Raw genomic sequence first — 17,957 nt, 5'->3', positions numbered from 1 at the left:
GCTTGCTCCATCTTCCTTGAGATACTTGAACATATCAGGTCTTCTGTCAGTCTCCTCTTTCCCACGCTAAACATATGCAGCTCATAAGGCTTAGTTTGGGGATGTCAATTCAGCACTTTCTCAGGTTCACTCGAGCCCCATTTAATTCTCACAACAAGCCTGTGAGGTAGGCTAGGCAGAGAGGCAGCAACTGGCACCCAAGGCTGCCCTGTGGGTTTCAAGGCTGAGTGGGGATTTGAACCCTGGTCTCCCAGTCGAGCAAACTAACCACTACACCACTCCTGCTCTCCTTGGTAGTCCAGCAATTGCTGGAATGACCAAAATGCAGACCCTCCTGGGCAGCTGCTGGCTGGTGGGTGGCTCCTTGTCTCCAGGCTTCTTAAGGAGCAAAAGGCCTGGTCTTTCTCCTTAGCTTTTGTGGGCCAAAGCACTGGGGGTCCCAGAGGACAGGTGGGGAGGCTGACTAGGGCAGGAGCCTCAGCAATGTCTAGGCAACGTGATGACCATGTACATGCTCAATAAACAAACTTCAAACCATAACAAGTTCAGAATGAAGTCTTTAGTCTCAAAGTCTCTGAAAATCTTTAAATGAAGCGAGGTATCAGACTTTGTACGATGAAAGACAAGCTGTGAAGCTTTGTGTATTCAGCAAATATGATGTCCAACACTGAAACAGTGATTCCGGATATAGACTACTGTTTCGTAGAATTCTTCGTCAGCGTGGTGGGAGGATATAGAATGAATGTATGAAAATATCAAATGCTGTGGAACAGTGCTCATGTAATAATGTAGTCACTGCAGTGACTACATTATTGCATGAGCACTGTTCCACAGCATTTGATATTTTCATTTACATACATTCATTCGAAATAAGGTGGCTTTATGAAGCAATTCTATATCCTCCCACCACGCTGCCTATCCATTGCTGATGTTCTCTTTGCAACATAGGGCAGGAGCTTGGCAGGCCCTGCTGTATGAACTGTCCCTGTGCAATTGCTGAGTCCAGGACTTCGTTCTGGTTGATTTGTAGCTCACTTTTGGCAAGGGAGGGGGCCAAGAAAAGAGAGAGGGATTTGAGGGTGAATTGAGGGGAAGCAAAGATCCATTTCAGGCAATCGTATGATTCAGCTTTTCTGTGGGTGTGAGCTCACTATGCCCCCAGCTGGCTGCTGGAGGGGGGGGGGATCCATCCAGCGCAGAGTTGACTCAGCGTCCCCGAGCTGCTCCTCCACCCCGCGATTGCAAAGCAAACAAACACCCTCTGAAGAACAATTGGAGAAGAAGAAGCAGCGGTGCAAGTTCAGGAAGGCGTCAATTTGCCTAATTATTCCCTTGTAGGAGCTGGGGGTTTTGTTTCTTAAAACACCAATTTCCAAGCCACATGATCAAATTGGTCTGTAGAGCAAAGCCAGCAGTCTCTTAAGTGGAAAGACGGTGGAGAAATTTGAGCGCAAAGAAAAGAGAACACACAAACACAACGGCGTAAACTGACAGGCTTAATGCGATGTCTAGGGATGGAGTTGGCAAAGAAGGCTCATGAGCTGCAGAGGTGGCTTGAGGTTTGCACTTTTGAGTCCGAGGCATCCCAAACCAGCCTCCTATTCTCCTGCTGCAAGCAGGGGGAGTCTGTTGCTCTTGTTTATAGACGTAGGTCCAGGCAGAGCCCAGTGGTAGAAGCTGTACTGGCACCAATCCACCTAAAAATTGATGGAGGCTCAGCCTCCCTGTGGACGTTCAGGGTTTAGTACTAAAGCACCAGGACCCATCTTTTGGAACAAGGACGTGGAGCCTGTTAAGACTACAACTCCTATCATCCTTGACCATTTGCTCCGCTGGCTGGGACTGATGGGAGCTAAAACATAAAATGCTTAGGAGAACCAGGAGTTCCCTGTCCCTGCCTTAGGGGACCTTGGCTTGCCATTGTTTTAAAACAGAAATATTTGCGTTGTAGAAAATGCAGGCAAAAATGGACCACAAGAGCCTGCTGGATGAGGCCAATGGACCATTTAGTCCAGCATCCTGTTCTCACAGTGGCCAGGATTCGAGCGCAAGAGCCATTCTCTCCCCTCCTGTGAACTTGCTTCAGCCATGTAGTTTACAGGGTGACCTTAGGCCAGCCTACCTCACAGGGCCGTTGTGGGGATTAAATGAGGGGGAGAGAACCATGTAGACCATCTTGAGCTCCTTGGTGAAATAGGCGGGATATAAATAAATGATTAAAAAAAATAAATACTAGCTTAAAGGGTACCTAGTGCAGAAATTAACACCAGCAAGTTCCAGGGCACAGAGTTCTTGGGACAGCGTGTTGGTGACATTCCAGGGGATGATAGGATGCTTGAGGGAGGTGGAGCCTCATTTCCCCTCCCCCTTAGCCTCGTCCTTGTAGGGTTGAATGCCCCCACCCCCGGCATACGAACCCTAGTTGATCCCATTGGCCTTGTGGGTGCAACACACTCCCCACTGCATCTAGGGAGCTGAGAGTGAGCTGTTGCTTTCTGATGGTGACTTTCCAGAGCATGGTTTAAATATGTGGGGTATATTTTGCTAGTCCTTTTTTAACGCCAGTCCTGGAATCAGAGAATTGTAAAGGGACTCCTAAGGTCATCTGGTTCAACCCACAAGCCTCGGTAGGCTGGAAGCACACGACTGGGTGCAAGAGTCCCTGCACCCTCACCTCTGGAATAGATGGTTTGGGGCTGGGATTAGGGGAGCCGGTCAGTATGCGCTCAAAGGGGGAGCTTGAACCCCCAAAGTCTGAGAATGCCAGCTTAAGCAAGAACTGAGCAAGAGATGGTTGGCTTCTTATTTCAGCTATGATTGGAAAACAGGCATCTGTTTTATACAGGTGATTGTCTGCAGTCTTTGGGAAACCCCAAAAGTAACCCACTTCCCACTCCAGAATAAAAGCACAGGCAAAATCAGACCAGTAAGGGCTGCACATTATTAGTGGTCCCACAACACTGAATGGCTGGCTTGGGGGGGTGCAGTGGGGAGAGGAATGGAGAATGGTTGTGGGTCCCATTTGTATAAATTGACTTCCAGAAAGGTAGTCATGTGTTTATGGGTGGCAGCAAGAAGAAAAACAACACTAAACCCTCCTTAAAGGCGAACAGATTTATTTTGTTAAAAATACCTTTCAGGCTTGCTTTTAATGATTGGTTGAAAGGAAGACCTTTTTTTTTTCTTTCTCTCATTCAGAAGCTTCCCACATTAGCAAACTTGGAGGGCCAGGTGGAATGGGGCTGGTTAAATATTTGTGTGGCATTCAGGGAGATGGAAAAAGCTGGTCCCGTAAGTTGGCTTGTGAAGCAATACTATCTGCTTCCAGCAGGGGGAGGAAGACAGCCTTTGTGTTATAATGGGTGGCTGTTGTTAACAGATCTGGATTTCTACAGACTCATCTTCATCAATAATTGGTAAAAGGAGGGACTCAAATGTGTAGCCCAAATGGTTAAGGTACTTCCGGACAATTCACAAAGCTGACATTTGGTAAATATTTAGACAAATCTGAAAGGCAAAGCTCTGCCGAATCTCTCCTCAGAAACAAAGGGCAAGCAGTGTATTCCTAGATGTTTGAGGTAATTCTAGGCCACCTAGAAAACTGATATCTGGCACTTTACAGATCTCCAGGAAACTTTAAACATGGGATTTTTTATCTATATCTCATCAGGAAACAAGAGCATGGATTTTATCTCATAGGACAGCCTAGCATTCCATCACAGAACAAGCCAGGCCACACATGGGCTGGAAGGCTAGGCTAGTTTTTGTTCTTAAAAGGCTCCTGCCAGAGCATTTATTTGTTTATTTATCCAGGTGATTTATAAATATACCTTTGTACTTCAGAGAAGTCTCTAAGCAGATTGCATCGTTTTTAAAATGTCACAAATACACCACAATTAAAACCCCACATTTTGAAGTAACATTGAACGATTAGTAAAGATCGTCTTAGACATCAATATAAACGAAGGCAGCTAACATTTGGGGATCATAATAACTACTTTTGAGGAGGGGTGTCAGGGGCAGCGAGGGACGTTTGAAGAAGGCAAATCTCCCCGAGTAATATAAGGATACTGGCAACTGACTGATGGAGGATATTATATACTGTAGTTGTTAAGGTATTATCATGTGACCTAGAAAGCTGAGATTCAGCACACACGTAGTCAAAGGCAGCCTGATAACTGGGACAATCTGCCAGAGCAACGTTTTGTACCTCTCTTCCTCAAAAATGGGGAACATGATGAATGTTTCCCCACGTTACTAAAAATCTATAATCTGGTACACAGCCCCAAACACATTCATTAGAAGAGCAGCTGGGTATTGGGAGGTTTTCTCACCCAGTACAGTGGTACCTCGGGTTACAGACGCTTCAGGTTACAGGCGCTTCAGGTTACAGACTCTGCTAACCCAGAAATAGTACCTCGGGTTGCTTCAGGATGAGAACAGAAATCGTGCTCCGGTGGTGCTGCAGCAGCAGGAGGCCCCATTAGCTAAAGTGGTACCTCAGGCTAAGAACAGTTTCAGGTTAAGAACAGACCTCCAGGACGAATTAAGTTCTTAACCCGAGGTACCACTGTACTAAGAATCTGAGTCACAAAGTCATCCAAAACTGATAACAGCGTACAAGAGGCAAAGTCATGCTTGGGGTGCTGTGACAGACAGGTTTCTGAAGTTCTAGGGCAACTTCGCACTCTTGAATCAGGCATGGGTTCGAGGTGAGAATGGAGAAGAAAGGAGTTTTAGCAGCTGCTGTGAATGCATTCCTAGTTCTGCAGAATCCAAGCTTCGTAGGCAGGCAGGCAGACAGGCAGGCAGGTAGATTGACCTGTGTCTATGCGCATTATCCTATTCCAAATCTAAACCCCACATCTGATGTCAGCAGTCCATGGAAGTTCGTGCTGTACTTGGTACCGGCCTGATTTTGCAAGCAACTCAAGCCCTACAGATGCACACACTACTTTTGTGTACAGACTGGAGTGGGGGCACGAGGTTGGCAGTGGTGGGACAGAGGGCAGGGACTCCAACAGTAGGTGGAGCTGGCACCAATAACAGGCAGAACCCACTAGTTATATTTTTGTCCCCATCTTCCTCCTCCCTGTCGGGTGTCATGGACTGGTTGGACGCAGAGAAATGGTGGGAGGAACCAGTTGGGGAACTACCAAGGGAAGAAGGCTCAGATGAGGGTCCTCCAGATGTTGCTGGACTACAGCTCCCATCATCCCAGGCCGTTGGCTATGCTGGCTGAGGCTGATGGGAGTTGGAGTCCATCAGCATCTGGAGGTCCACAGGTTCCCCATTCCTTTGCTTGAGGACTCCAATATGAGGTGGTGGTGCCAGTGAAGAAACAGGCTGCACGCAAGCCAAGGATTTCACTTTGGCATCCTCTGCAACATTGCAATGGGTCTTGAGGTGAACCTCTTGGGTTCTTCGGAAATTTGGTTCGGGAACTGTTTTCACCAGGGATAGGGGACATGTTGTTGTTGGACTACAAAGCCCATCATGGCCGATGGTCAAGAATGCTGGGACATGGAGTCCAAGGACATCTTGGGAGCCACAGGTTCACAGCCCCTGCTGATTCACAGGTTCACAGTCGCTGATTCCAGTGTCGGGCACTGTATTTGTACACAGCTGGTGGGGAGACCCCAAAACTCTTTATTCGCAAATCAGGGAAGGAGGCTGGCATCTCTTGAAGCTCCCGTGACTCCTCTTCGGCTTCCTTACCCAAGAAACCAGAGAGGTTAGTTTGCAGAGACAAAGCAAAACCTCTTGCATTAAACAGCGCTGCTGCTACTTCTCTGTCTTTCTCTCGTCTTGCCTGCAGGAGTCCGTGTGCTCCCCCCCCCCTCCCAGCTGCCAAAGAGTTAAAATGATCTGCCTCTGGAGCAACAATGCGGGCAAGCGCCATGCTCCTTCTCCCGGTTTCCAAGGCAACGCCACACTCCTCATCATCTCCAGCGCTCTGCCGCTTGATCGAAGCGCTTTGGCGCCTCCGTTGCCCAGGCAACCCATCCCTGGGTGTTCTGTGTTTCCAAAGCCCTCGTACCTTGTTTTGTTTTGGTTTCTGTGGTGGGGATGCTCGTGGGAAGACCTGGAGAGGGAGGAGGATGGTGGATGGGTTGGGGAGATGGGAGAGGACACAAAAGCATCAGGGTGACCCAACATGCCTTTTCAGAGACCCGCCTTAACCTCCTCGGAAAGAGGAGTCTCTGAGATGCTCCTGCCATGCAGTTGATACAGAGAGAGGACAAGCAAGAACAGAGGGAGGTGGATCATTGGTCTGACTCAAAGAGCCATAGACTCATAGAATCTTAGAGCGGTAAGGGGTCCTGAGGATCATCTAGTCCAACCCCCAGCAATGCAGGAATCTCAGCTAAAGCATCCATGACAGATGGCACCCCACTTGGCACTTTTCCCCAGGATGATGAGGAACCATTAATGAGCACTCTTTGGGTTTGGTCAATCAACCAGCTACGAATCCACCTGACAGTAAGCCCTTTCAACCCACTGTTTACCAGCTTCTCTTCAAAAATATCATGGGGGACTTTGTCAAAAGCTTTACTGAAGTCAAGATACACTAAGTCCACAGCATTCCTCTGATCCACCGAGTGTGGAACTCAGCTTCCTAACTTCCCTACATCTTTTTGGACTTCTAACTCCCATCAGCCGCTGGCAGCATGGCCAATGGTCAGGGATGATGAGTGCTGTAATCCTGAAACATTTGGGGTGTCACAGGGTCCCCGTCTTGGGTTGGAGACTCAAAACGACCTTGGGCTAGTCACACTATATCACCTTAGCTTTCCTCACAGGTTTGGGGTGGGGGGTGGAGTCATGTATGCCAGCCTTGGGACGAAGAGTTGTATAACAGTGAAATAATCTACACCTGAGAATAAACACCATGTAATACAGTGGTCTTACTCCTGAGTAAGCATACAAAGGATTGGGCTGTCACGTGCATTAAGTCTGTCTGGCCACAATGTACAAATCCCTTTATTCTCCTTTTTAAAAAAAAGAGAGAGAGAGGGAGGATATAATCGTTGTTATGTATTCAGTGGTCTGTGTTTGCCTGAGTTTGGACTAAGGATACCTAAAAGACACGACTTGCCTGCCATTTAATTTTGGAGTTTGCTTCCCTCCATTGTTAAAAGTATCCATCAGAAAAAAGTGCCAATCAAATCATCAGCTGCAAGAAAAGAAAGTGTTCTTAACGTGTCAAAAAAGAAGTGTTGTTTTCCTATTTGTCCTGTTTGTCATGCAACCAAATCCCCAGCCCTTTTTGAATTGTTCTGCCCTTCTGATATCCCTTTAGCCCTCTGCCAGACCTGAAACGGAGCCCCTCAAGAAGTCCAGCCAGAATAGAGGGACTTCTGGGGGAGCAGGACTTCTCGGGGAGAGGGTGGTGTGCAGAGGAAGGAGACGCATCCCCTCCCTCCCTCCCGCTTCCCTTAGCACTTAAGACTTTTTAACATTCCAGCGCGAGATATTTCAGGAATGAAACAAACCCCAGATGCGGGAGGCAGCGCTTGATTGTCAGGAACAGGCGGAGAATGTCTGATGTGTGAAAAAGTGAGTCGGCTCCGAGAGTGCATACGTGAGAGAGGGGCGGGCAGCGATCGCCTCTGGTGATCACTCTTGTGCATGCATAGCCGCTGATTCCTCTGCCGATTTGCACCCAATATAAGAGACTGAAAGCTCGAGGAGGAGCAAAGGAGCCAATTCTCAGCGTGCAAGACCCAAGGTGCCTCCTTGCCTCGACATCCAACTTGGATGGCTTTGGAAGAGGATTAGGCTAAATTCGTGGAGGAGAGGGTTAGATAGATAGATAATTTATTATGGTCGGAGACTAACTTATAAAACACACTTCGGGGTACAATCCCAGAAGGAAAACAAACATTTAAAACAATGTACAACAATAAATTTAAAATTTATAATTGCGATAAGCATATAGATATTTAAAACTTTAAGATGAGCTGCCACAGAGAGATGACCCAGAGTCGCCCATGGAACCAAGTTTGGGGATTTTCTTAACGAACTAGTTTGGGTTGTGGGATGGTCTACACCAGGGGTCTGCAACCAGCGGCTCCGGAGCCGCATGTGGCTCTTTTACACTTTTGCTGCCGCTCCGGGGCGGATACTAGCGAGAGGAGGAGGCGCATTGTGTGCCCCGACACTCCCCACTGTGGCGGGCGCTGTACTGGCTGTGACGTCGCATGGGGGCGGTGCATGTGTTAGTCACGCACCGTCCCGACGTCACCTTCCCGCCCGCTGTCAGATCGCAGCTCCGGATATATATTTGTTTTAAATGTCGCAATGGTTTTGCGGCTCCCAGTTTGTTTCCCTTCGGAAACGGGTCCAAGTGGCTCTTTTTGTCTTAAAGGTTGCAGACCCCTGGTCTACACCTACAGATCTGTACACAGAATCTGGCGACCATCCGGGTCATCTTATGATCTTTGCCTAACAGGAAAAAGTCAAATTTTTGCTTTTCCGGAAGGTCAGCGAACCTCACCAGCAGGGGATCAATGGTCTCACTCCGTGCCTCTTCATAAAAGGGACATCTAAAGAGCAAGTGCTCTGGGCTTCCTATCTCCCCCAATGAACAGGCGCAAAGTCTCTGAGCATATGGGACTTTTTTAAAGGATCCTTCCAGGACCAGCGAGGGCAGGGCCGAGCTTCTGGCGGATGGAGAGGGTTATCGATAGCTATGTTCTGCCTCCACAGCTGGAGTCAGCAATGCTTCTGAATACCTGTTGCTGGAAACCACAGGAGGCGAGAGCTCCTTGCACCTATGGGATCAGGATGCTGGACTAGATGGGCCTGATCCAGTAGGTTCTTAGGTTCTTGTGCTTGAGTGCCCACTCCCCAGCATAGGCTGCCAGCCAGCCAGTCCTTTACTGGCCCGAACAAAAAAACTCATGTTCTGTCATATTTGGGTCTGAGAGCCCAGGAAACTGCAAATTTTCCCAGGCTTCTCTCCTACCGGGCTAAAGGTTGCTGACTTTTCAACCGGCCTCTGTAGCTGTGCATTTGACACAGTGGTGAGGATCCTTTTCTTCAGCTTGTGAGTCACATTACCTTCTATGCAACTTTCCAAGGGCCAAATGCCAGCTGTGTGGGATGTAACCCACTGGGAGCAGTCAAGTACAACATTCCTTGTAATGCTAGAGAAGACATGTGAGGGAATGTTTGGTCCAGCCAGTCGAAACTTCCTTGTACTTCCTGGCTGGAGCATCCTTCCTTTTGCATGTGATAGAAGGTGGGTGTGACCTAACTTGTGTGAGCTTGCAGTCACTGGGATTATTCCCCCATATGGGGTAGATCCACATGCACATATTTGTAACTTTAAGCCTAAAGCCTGCCTTGAGGGATCACACTGTGCTCTGCCTGATCATGAGTAAACTTTCTTTTTATTGACTTTGAATAAGATTGTGGCGTCTTTATTCTTTTAAAAGGGATTCAATGAAACTTACCAGGAACGTACAATTCAGTCTGAGACAGACTGAATTGTATATTAGTGAGAGGCTCACACGAGCCTGCAACCAGCTATCTGTTGTACATGTAAAAGAGGGAATGTAAACTCTGCTAAGTAAAGAAACTTGCTAGCGCAAGTTAGGAATGATATTAATAAACAATATATCCTCTCCTGCCACCCTGAACATTGCCACAAGCTGTGGGCAGAGTCAAAAATCTCAAAGTGGTTGGAACAAGGAATGTTAGTTTTACCTTTGTACAGTAGGGTTGTGTCTAACACTTGCTCACGGACACCTTTTTAGCCTCCACCCAGGCAAGCAATAAGCAGTTGCAGAGTTGAAGGAGGACACATTCCAGCCAGGCCAATACTTTCAAAGAGTGAGACGCATTGGTGAGGGGTGTGGCCTGGGGAAAGGGGTGTGGCTGGAGAAGGGGTTGTGGTCTGGGGAGAGTCCTGCAAGCGAGATACAGAGGCCTTGGTGGCTGTACCCTACCCATCCCTGATTTAATAACAGATGAGATAGGCAGCCAGTGGTCAGTGATACTGTCCACCTCCATGCTGTGAAGAACTTCACCTGCTGATTCTTGCACATCAAGCTGCTGTTAAAAGTCAAACGAACAGGTGGTGGTTGTTTTTGTTACACCTGTTTCCCACCATCCCTCCAAGGAGCTCAAAGCAGTGTACAGGTGTGAACCACCCATTTTATCCTCCCAACAACCCTAGAAGGTAGGCTAGGGTAGGCTGGGACCAAGGTAACCCATGAACTTTGTGGCCAAGTGGAGATTTGACCCCTGGTCTCCCACGCACTAGTCCAACACTAACCACTACACCACACTGGTTCCCTCCCCTGTCATAATCTCCCAGGCCCCACCCCTCATTCCCCAGGGGAAGGCAGAAACGGCAGAACCCATTCTTGCATGCAGAAGGTCTTGGGTTCAGCCTCTGGCATCTCCACCCATCAGAACATCAGGTAGTTGGCCTGGGAATGTCCTTGGATATGTCCATGTTAGGCAAACCCATGTCCCTTTTGCCATTGTGCTTAGGAGTGCATAATGGACCACCCTGAGGGCCCATCCGTTCCTGGCTTCATGTGGGTTGTGAACCCCTTGCGCCTCCTTCCATTGTCCCTCACCCATGTGAGGTTCTCCTCCCAACCAATGCTGCCTCACACTTTCTCTTCCCTAAATCTGGAGGTTCCGTGTGCAAGTGACATAGCCAGGGCGTTTTTTCAGCTGGAATTCACCGGAACTCAGTTCTGGCACCTCTCATGTGGGAGACATTGCCATTCTAAGAGAACAAGGGAGGCGTTCAGGCACCTCTTTTTCTAGAAAAAGAGCACTGGATCTAGCTCTCCACTTCAGATTCTCAAGGCATAGGGGACCTCTGGATTTAGGGATAACAAAGTGTGGGGCAACATTAGTAGGGAAATGAACATCACATAGGCAAGGGAAATTAAAGGGGTTCCCAATCACATGGCGTGTACGGAAATGGACCGGCGCAGAATGCATGTGTGAATTGGCTGCACCTCAGGGTTTGTTTGGCCCAGCCTACAAGCAGAAAGGCTGCCCCATCTTTGAGCAGGCAAACCTTTTGGGATTTGCAGAACATGTGCTAAAGCATCAGGTTGTGTTTGTAAACAAGGAATGGGTTGTCCCTACCCCACCTTGTCCTCCCCACATTTATGTGCCAGCCTGCGCCCTCTCTCCTCCCAGCCTCCAGCAACCCACCCCTTGTTGCGTCTGGCTGCTCCCTCCCCTCGCTAACCCTCATGCTGTCTGTTGCTACGGCAACGATAGTTATGGCGACAGACAGGGTGAGATCGCAGCTGATGAATATGAAGCAGCAGCAGGTGAAAGATTGCTGAGCTGAAGCATCTCTTGCTCCATGTGATAGTCCAGGAGGAGGAGGCCGGGTTGAGACTTCAAAGATGAAGAGGCAGCTTTACAAGCTCTGGCCCCCGACTTGCAGGTGTTGGGTGAATTGCAGGTCACTCCTGACATGCCTGATGGACCCCCGCGCTGGATTACTCATCAGTTAAGGACTCAAACGTGGTGACTCACCACCAAATGTGCTGCTTCACACCATCCTAACCGCCAAGATTTCAGGGTTCCGTTTCCTCCGAATGAGGGAGAGAGGCAACGGTGGTGTTTTTATAGGGCTTTTTTCCCCAGCTGGAACTCGCTGGAACTCAGTTCCAGAACCTCTCAGGTGGGCATCACCTATTTTTCCCTTTCTAGAAAAATACATTATACATTTCTACAGCCTGAGTCTATGATGGAGGCCTTCACAGCATTAAAACCCCAAGAGGGTCTTGCTTTTGCCTCAGCCACAGCCTTGGAGTCCAGTAGAAATCAAGTATGTCTCTTCCTCATGGGCTTCACCCTTCATCCTGCTTCTAGCTCACACACACATCTCAACACTGGCCCTTGTCTTTTTAACTACCAGCCAGGTAAGGAAGGGCCCCCACCCATTTGCTTTCTGGCACAGAGCCACTTCCTTTGTTATCTTAAGTACCCATACTTAAAGGGATGTGGGTGGCGCTGTGGTCTAAACCACAGAGCCTAGGGCTTGCCGATCAGAAGGTCAGCAGTTCGAATTCCCGCGACTGGGTGAGCTCCCGTTGTTCAGTCTCACTTCCTGCCCACCTAGCAGTACAAAAGCACATCAAGTGCAAGTAGATAAATAGGCACCTCTCTGGCGAGAAGGTAAACAGCGTTTCCGTGCGCTGCTCTGGTTCGCCAGAAGCAGCTTAGTTATACTGGCCAGATGACCCGGAAGCTGTCTACGGACAAACGCCAGCTCCCTCGGCCTATGGAGCGAGATGAGCGCGCAACCCCAGAGTCATCCGTGACTGGACCTAATTGTTAGGGGTACCTTTACCTTTTTTACCCATACTTAGGGGGCTATTAGCCCTTGTCTGGCTAATTCAACAATTGAATCTTTGCTGGATTCAGGAATTAGAAGGGACTCAGGGACACTGCCTAACCACCACCAGCACCCTTGCAAACTCGCAACAGTACAAAGTGGCCCTTCTGGAATCCTTGTGTTTAAAACAACCTACACCAGCCCCACGCCATTCAGATGTTTTGAACAACAATGCCCACCAGTCCAAACCAGTAGGGAGATGGTGGCAGTCATGATCCAAAACATCTGGGGGAGCAACAGGTTGCGGAAGGCTGGTTTAAAATTACAAAAATAAAAATAAGAACCCACTTGCAATGTCTAATCTGGCTGACGACATGGAATCGTAGAACTGGAGGGCACCCCAAAGGCCATCTAGTCCAACCCCATGCAATGCAGGAATCACAGCTAAATAATCCCTGGCAGATAACTAGCCAAACTGTTTGCAAAGCTCCAATGAAGGAGAGTCCACCACCTCCCGAGGGAGTCTGCTCCACTGTCAAACAACTCCTAATGTCACGTGGTTCTTCCTAATGTTTAGTCTCCTTTCTTGTAATTAGTAGTAAGAAATGGTGGGGACTCTCTCCAGTGGCGTAGCGTGGGTTGTCAGCACCCGGGGCAAGGCAAGTAATTTGCGCCCCCTAACCCGTGGATTTTTGCACTCGAGTCTCTTCCACTAGATTAGTTAAAGAAACCCTTACCCCCTAAGAGAGTGAGTGAGCCAGGTAGGGGCAGAGAGCTGCGAGCGCGCCCCCCCAGATGTTGCGCCCGGTGCGGCCGGCCCCCCCTGCACCCCCACGCTACGCCACTGACTCTCTCAACTGGAGACTCTGGAGACTGCCAGTCTGATCAAACCACACTGGGATGGAGAAATAGTCTAACCGAGAGTAGAGGGCAGCTTTCTCTGTCCTAGGCAGGGCAAGATGGTACATCCATGCCCCGTTTCAGAATATTCATATCCCACAGAAGCAAAATGCCAAACTCCTGAAACAGCTATTCCAAAACCTATGTACAGTTTATTCCAAAGATTATTTGTGCTTTGTAGTTCCACCCAGAGCTCTTTGAGCAGCATCAGATGATTCCTAAAAACAAGGGGGGGGGGCAAATGATTTTTGTCCTTAATTGCCTCCTACTCAGATACATTTTTTGAAAAACACACACACACCCAGTGGATGAGAAGTTTGTGTTGCTGGCTGGCAAGAGCAGACTTGGAATCTTGCTGGGGAAGGAACCGCAGTCGGGTGCTGAAAAGCCTTTGTAGAGCCAAGAGCAGTTTTAGCAACACTCTGCTAGCGTGATGGGGGGTGAGTGGGTCTGAGCTGTGTGGGATGTGTTGATTCTGCCTTATGGAGAACACGGCTCTCTGTTGATTGCTGCTTCCCATCCAGGCCTCCTCAGCCAGCAGATCAAAAAGCAGGATGGCAGCAAGAACCCCACCATCACGGAATCTGGCTCAAAATGGAAGTCCCATTGCAGAGTTGGAGGGGCCTCCAAAGTCATCTGCAAGTCAGGAATCTCGACTCAAGCATCCAGGACAGATGGCCATCCAACCTCTGCTAATAAACCTCCACCACCTCCTGAGTCTGTTCCAGGTTTAGCAGCCATTGATTGCCTTACTCTTTCGTGACTTTGTCTAGCCCGCTTTTAAAGCCATCCAAGTTGGTGGCAGCCACTGGCTCTTGTGGGGGTGAATGCCACAGTTTAACCATGTGCTGTGTGAAGCACTTTTGACTGCCCTGAATCTTCCAGTGTTCAGCATCAGTGTTGGAGGATAGAGGGGATTGCATGTGCATTGAAACTAGCGCACTTTGTAGAGCTGCCCATATGTCCGGGTTTTTCCAGACACATCCAGGAATCGGGCTGCCAAAATGGTGTCTGGGCAGATTTTTGCTGAATTGACAAAATGTCCTGGAAAACTCGGACGTATGGTAAGTTGGGCGATTTTAAAAAAATGCTTTAAAAAAGCCCCATAATTTTTTTTTGGGGGGGGGGGAGTGTTCGCAAAACAACTTAACAACAACATCTGAATTTTCACTTTGGGGAATATGAGAATCCTACCACTGTGCGAATGTAAAAAGCTGCAGTTGTCACTTCATCCAATTTTGCTGCAATTCACCTTCCACTCCAGCCAGCAGAGGCTGATGGGAGTTGTAGTCCAAAACACCTGGAGGCTACCAAGATGCACATCTGCAGCCTTTCTGTTTGTGCCTGTGTCAGATGGTCATCAGTCAACCACTGCCTTGAGCAGAACAAAATGCCCTCTGCCATTCACTCCGGAATCTACTCTCTTCCTTGCCCTGGTCTCCAGTTGGTGAGGCTGAGGTGCCTCCCCTCACAAGTGATGGCCAGCTGTCTACAGCGCAGTTTCCACCCACTGAGAAATCGCACCCAAGGGGACTCCAGATGGACAGCTCTGAGTCTGCCTGTCACCTAGAGAACAAGAGGCAGCCTAAGGTGTAGGAAACACAGCTCAGTGACTGTGGATAATCACCTTGCTTGTTCTTCATGTCCAACGTACCATATAGGATTCCACATTTTGGGGAGGGTGAGGGCAGGAGGAGAGAGGCAGGGAACATGCCTGATCGTGGGGGGCAGGGGGCAGACTCCAAGAGTGGAATCAATAATCTTTACCAAATTGCCACCAGAGTTGGATAATGGCAAGCAATGGGTTATTTGAAGTTACAACATGCCACTTTAAATGGGCAACCTATGCCTGTCACATATTTGCCCAATTCTCTGATGAATGCTCTATTGTCCTATCTAGGTGGCCTGCACAGCCCAGGCAGGTAAACCAGCTCACACTGAGAGAGAGAGAGAGAGAGAGAGAGAGAGAGAGAGAGAGAGAGAGACTCACACAAGAAAGAAGTGCAGGGGATCATTTCCTTTGTTAGAAATACCCACCTGTCATGAGAAAAAACTGCTCCTTTCCCCCTATGGGATACCCAAGAGCCCATATAAAGTCTCTCAGTAGGAGAAAATAACAAAGACCAACCCGTCAATATTGAGAAGCAAAGCAGCTAGTAAGCCTGATCTCTATTAAAGCTGTTGCAACAGGGTGCTCCCCTCACGCACAGGAGGGGGGAGGGACCCAGAACAAAGGTGTGCCCGCCCTTATATAGACTTTTAAAATTGCCCACCCTCAAACTCCATACCACCCCCAGAAACATCATACATACATCACAGAAGGGGTGTATCCCAGGACCACCTCCCCCAATGCATCATACATACATCACAGGAGGGGTGGACTACAACAGAAATCTGAGTGTTTTTTCTCTTGTTACAGGTAGGTAGCCGTGTTGGTCTGCCATAGCTGAAACAAAATAAAAAAAATCCTTCCAGTAGCACACGAAAGCTCATACCAATAACAAACTTAGTTGGTCTCTAAGGTGCTACTGGAAGGAATTTTCTTATTTTGTTTTTTCTCTTGTCTGCTAGGTTGCTTGATTGGATTACCTGGGCATCCTGGCCACTCTTTTGTTACTCAGTTCCTGAATCCAGGCCACAGGTCACAGGCTCACACCCTATTCAAATCTTAAATGTGCCCTTAAGGCAGGATTTGTGAAAGAGACAATAGGGATATTTCCCATTTCTTTGGACCTTGCAGAGAAATATTTGAGGTCATTTTGGGAGAGAGAAAATGGTTTCAGGACTTTTCTGTGGGTTTCAGACATGTGGTTTACATATTTGTATGTGTTTGCTTGGTACATTTATGAACATCTATTTTATATATATAAGACCTTAACATTTTTACAACACCACCAAAGCATTAAAGTCCTTTCCATATTGATTCAGGAACTCTATTAGTGCCAGCCCTTTATGTGCCTGTCTTGCAGCCATGCCTTTGTGATTTTGACTAGGAAATCCCACCATATGACCCCCAGTTTGCTTAGGAGACCAGCTTTGTTGCAAGCAGCACAAGAGCCCAGACATGCCTACCTCAAATCGCACCTCCCTAGCCTACCTCAATTTATTTATTACATTTCTGACCCATTCATCCCTGAAAGGAGATCAAGGAGCAGATGTGTACATACCCTCTTGTATCCTCCATTAAAACAAACAAATAAATAAATGCTGGAGCACAACATACAAAGCACATCTATGCATACATCTAGAACAAAAACCGTGATAAAGATAGAATATGTAATTTTTTAAAAAAATGAGATACATAAAATGCAATGTATGTTACAGTTTTCTCCCTTTCGGTTCTTTCTACAGCAGAATGTTTAGGACTACAGCTCCCATAATCCATAGCCATTGGCCTTGCCGACTAGGGCAGATGGGAGTAGTAGTTCAGAACATCTGCACAAGAGCATAAGGAGAGCCTTGCTGTGTGGGATGTAATCCACTGAGAGCAGTCAAATACAACATTCCTTGTTTTGCTAGAGTGGACATGCAAGGGAATGTTTGTTCCAGCCAGTCGAAACTTCCTGTTGCTCCTGGCCTGGAGAATCCTTCCTTGCATATGTAGGTGGGTGTGACCTTTCCAGAGCAGGTAAAAGGCCAAGTCATGCAGCTACTCCCTTTCTTTGGTCTTCTTTTTCGTCATGCGAACATCCCATTTCACCTGGACTGGACTGCTGGCTGCCAACCAGCAGTCCCCCATGTTATCTCCTATATGGGGTAAAGCTGTTTGTACATATTTTTAACTTTATGCCCAAAGCCTGCCTTCAGGGATCATGCTGTGCTCTGATCATGAGTAAAACAACTTTTTGTTACTTATGAATAAGACTGTTGTGTCTTTATTCTTTTAGGAGGGATTCAAAGCGGTCTTACCAGGAATATCAGAACATATCTCAATCTGGGCAAGCCAGATTGAATTGTTTGTTGTCTTAAGAAACTCACATGAGTTTGCAACCAGCTTTCTGCTGCATAAGAAGGGGAATGCACTCTGCTAAGTGAAGAAACTTGCTAGCACAAGTTAGGAAGGATATTAATAATCAATATATCCTCTCCTGTCACCCTCAACATTCCCACAGGCTGCTGGATCAGACCAGTGGCCCATTTAGTCCAGCATCCTGCCCTCAATGTCTTCAACCAGATGTCTATGGGGAGCCTGCAAGCAGGAACTGAGCGCAATAAAGCACATCCTCCTCCCTCTGATTGGTTATCCCTTTTTTACAGGGCTGCAAGAAGATCAAACGTATCCATTCTTAAGGAAATCAGCCCTGAGTGCTCACTGAAAGGACAGATGGTGAAGCTGAGGCTCCAATACTTTGGCCACCTCAAGAGAAGAGAAGACTCCCTGGAAAAGACCCTGATGTTGGGAAAGATGGAGGGCACAAGGAGAAGGGGACGACAGAGGACGAGATGGTTGGACAGTGTTCTCGAAGCTACCAGCATGAGTTTGACCAAACTGCGGGAGGCAGTGGAAGACAGGAGTGCCTGGCGTGCTCTGGTCCATGGGGTCACGAAGAGTCGGACACGACTAAACGACTAAACAACAACAACAACAATTCTACAGGACCTATCTGCCACAGATCACTGAACTAGGGGCATTGCTTTTAATTGCATTGGGAGGTAAGCATCCAAATTGAGCATCAATTCCACATATCAGCATAATAGGCCAGGAGTAGATTGCCTCCCTTCCTTTGCA

This window comes from Podarcis tiliguerta (assembly GCF_965153285.1).
Source record: "Podarcis tiliguerta genome assembly, chromosome: 5".
Lineage (NCBI taxonomy): Eukaryota > Metazoa > Chordata > Lepidosauria > Squamata > Lacertidae > Podarcis > Podarcis tiliguerta.
The sequence above is the reverse complement of the archived record's forward strand: the minus strand, read 5'-3'. Positions refer to the sequence as shown.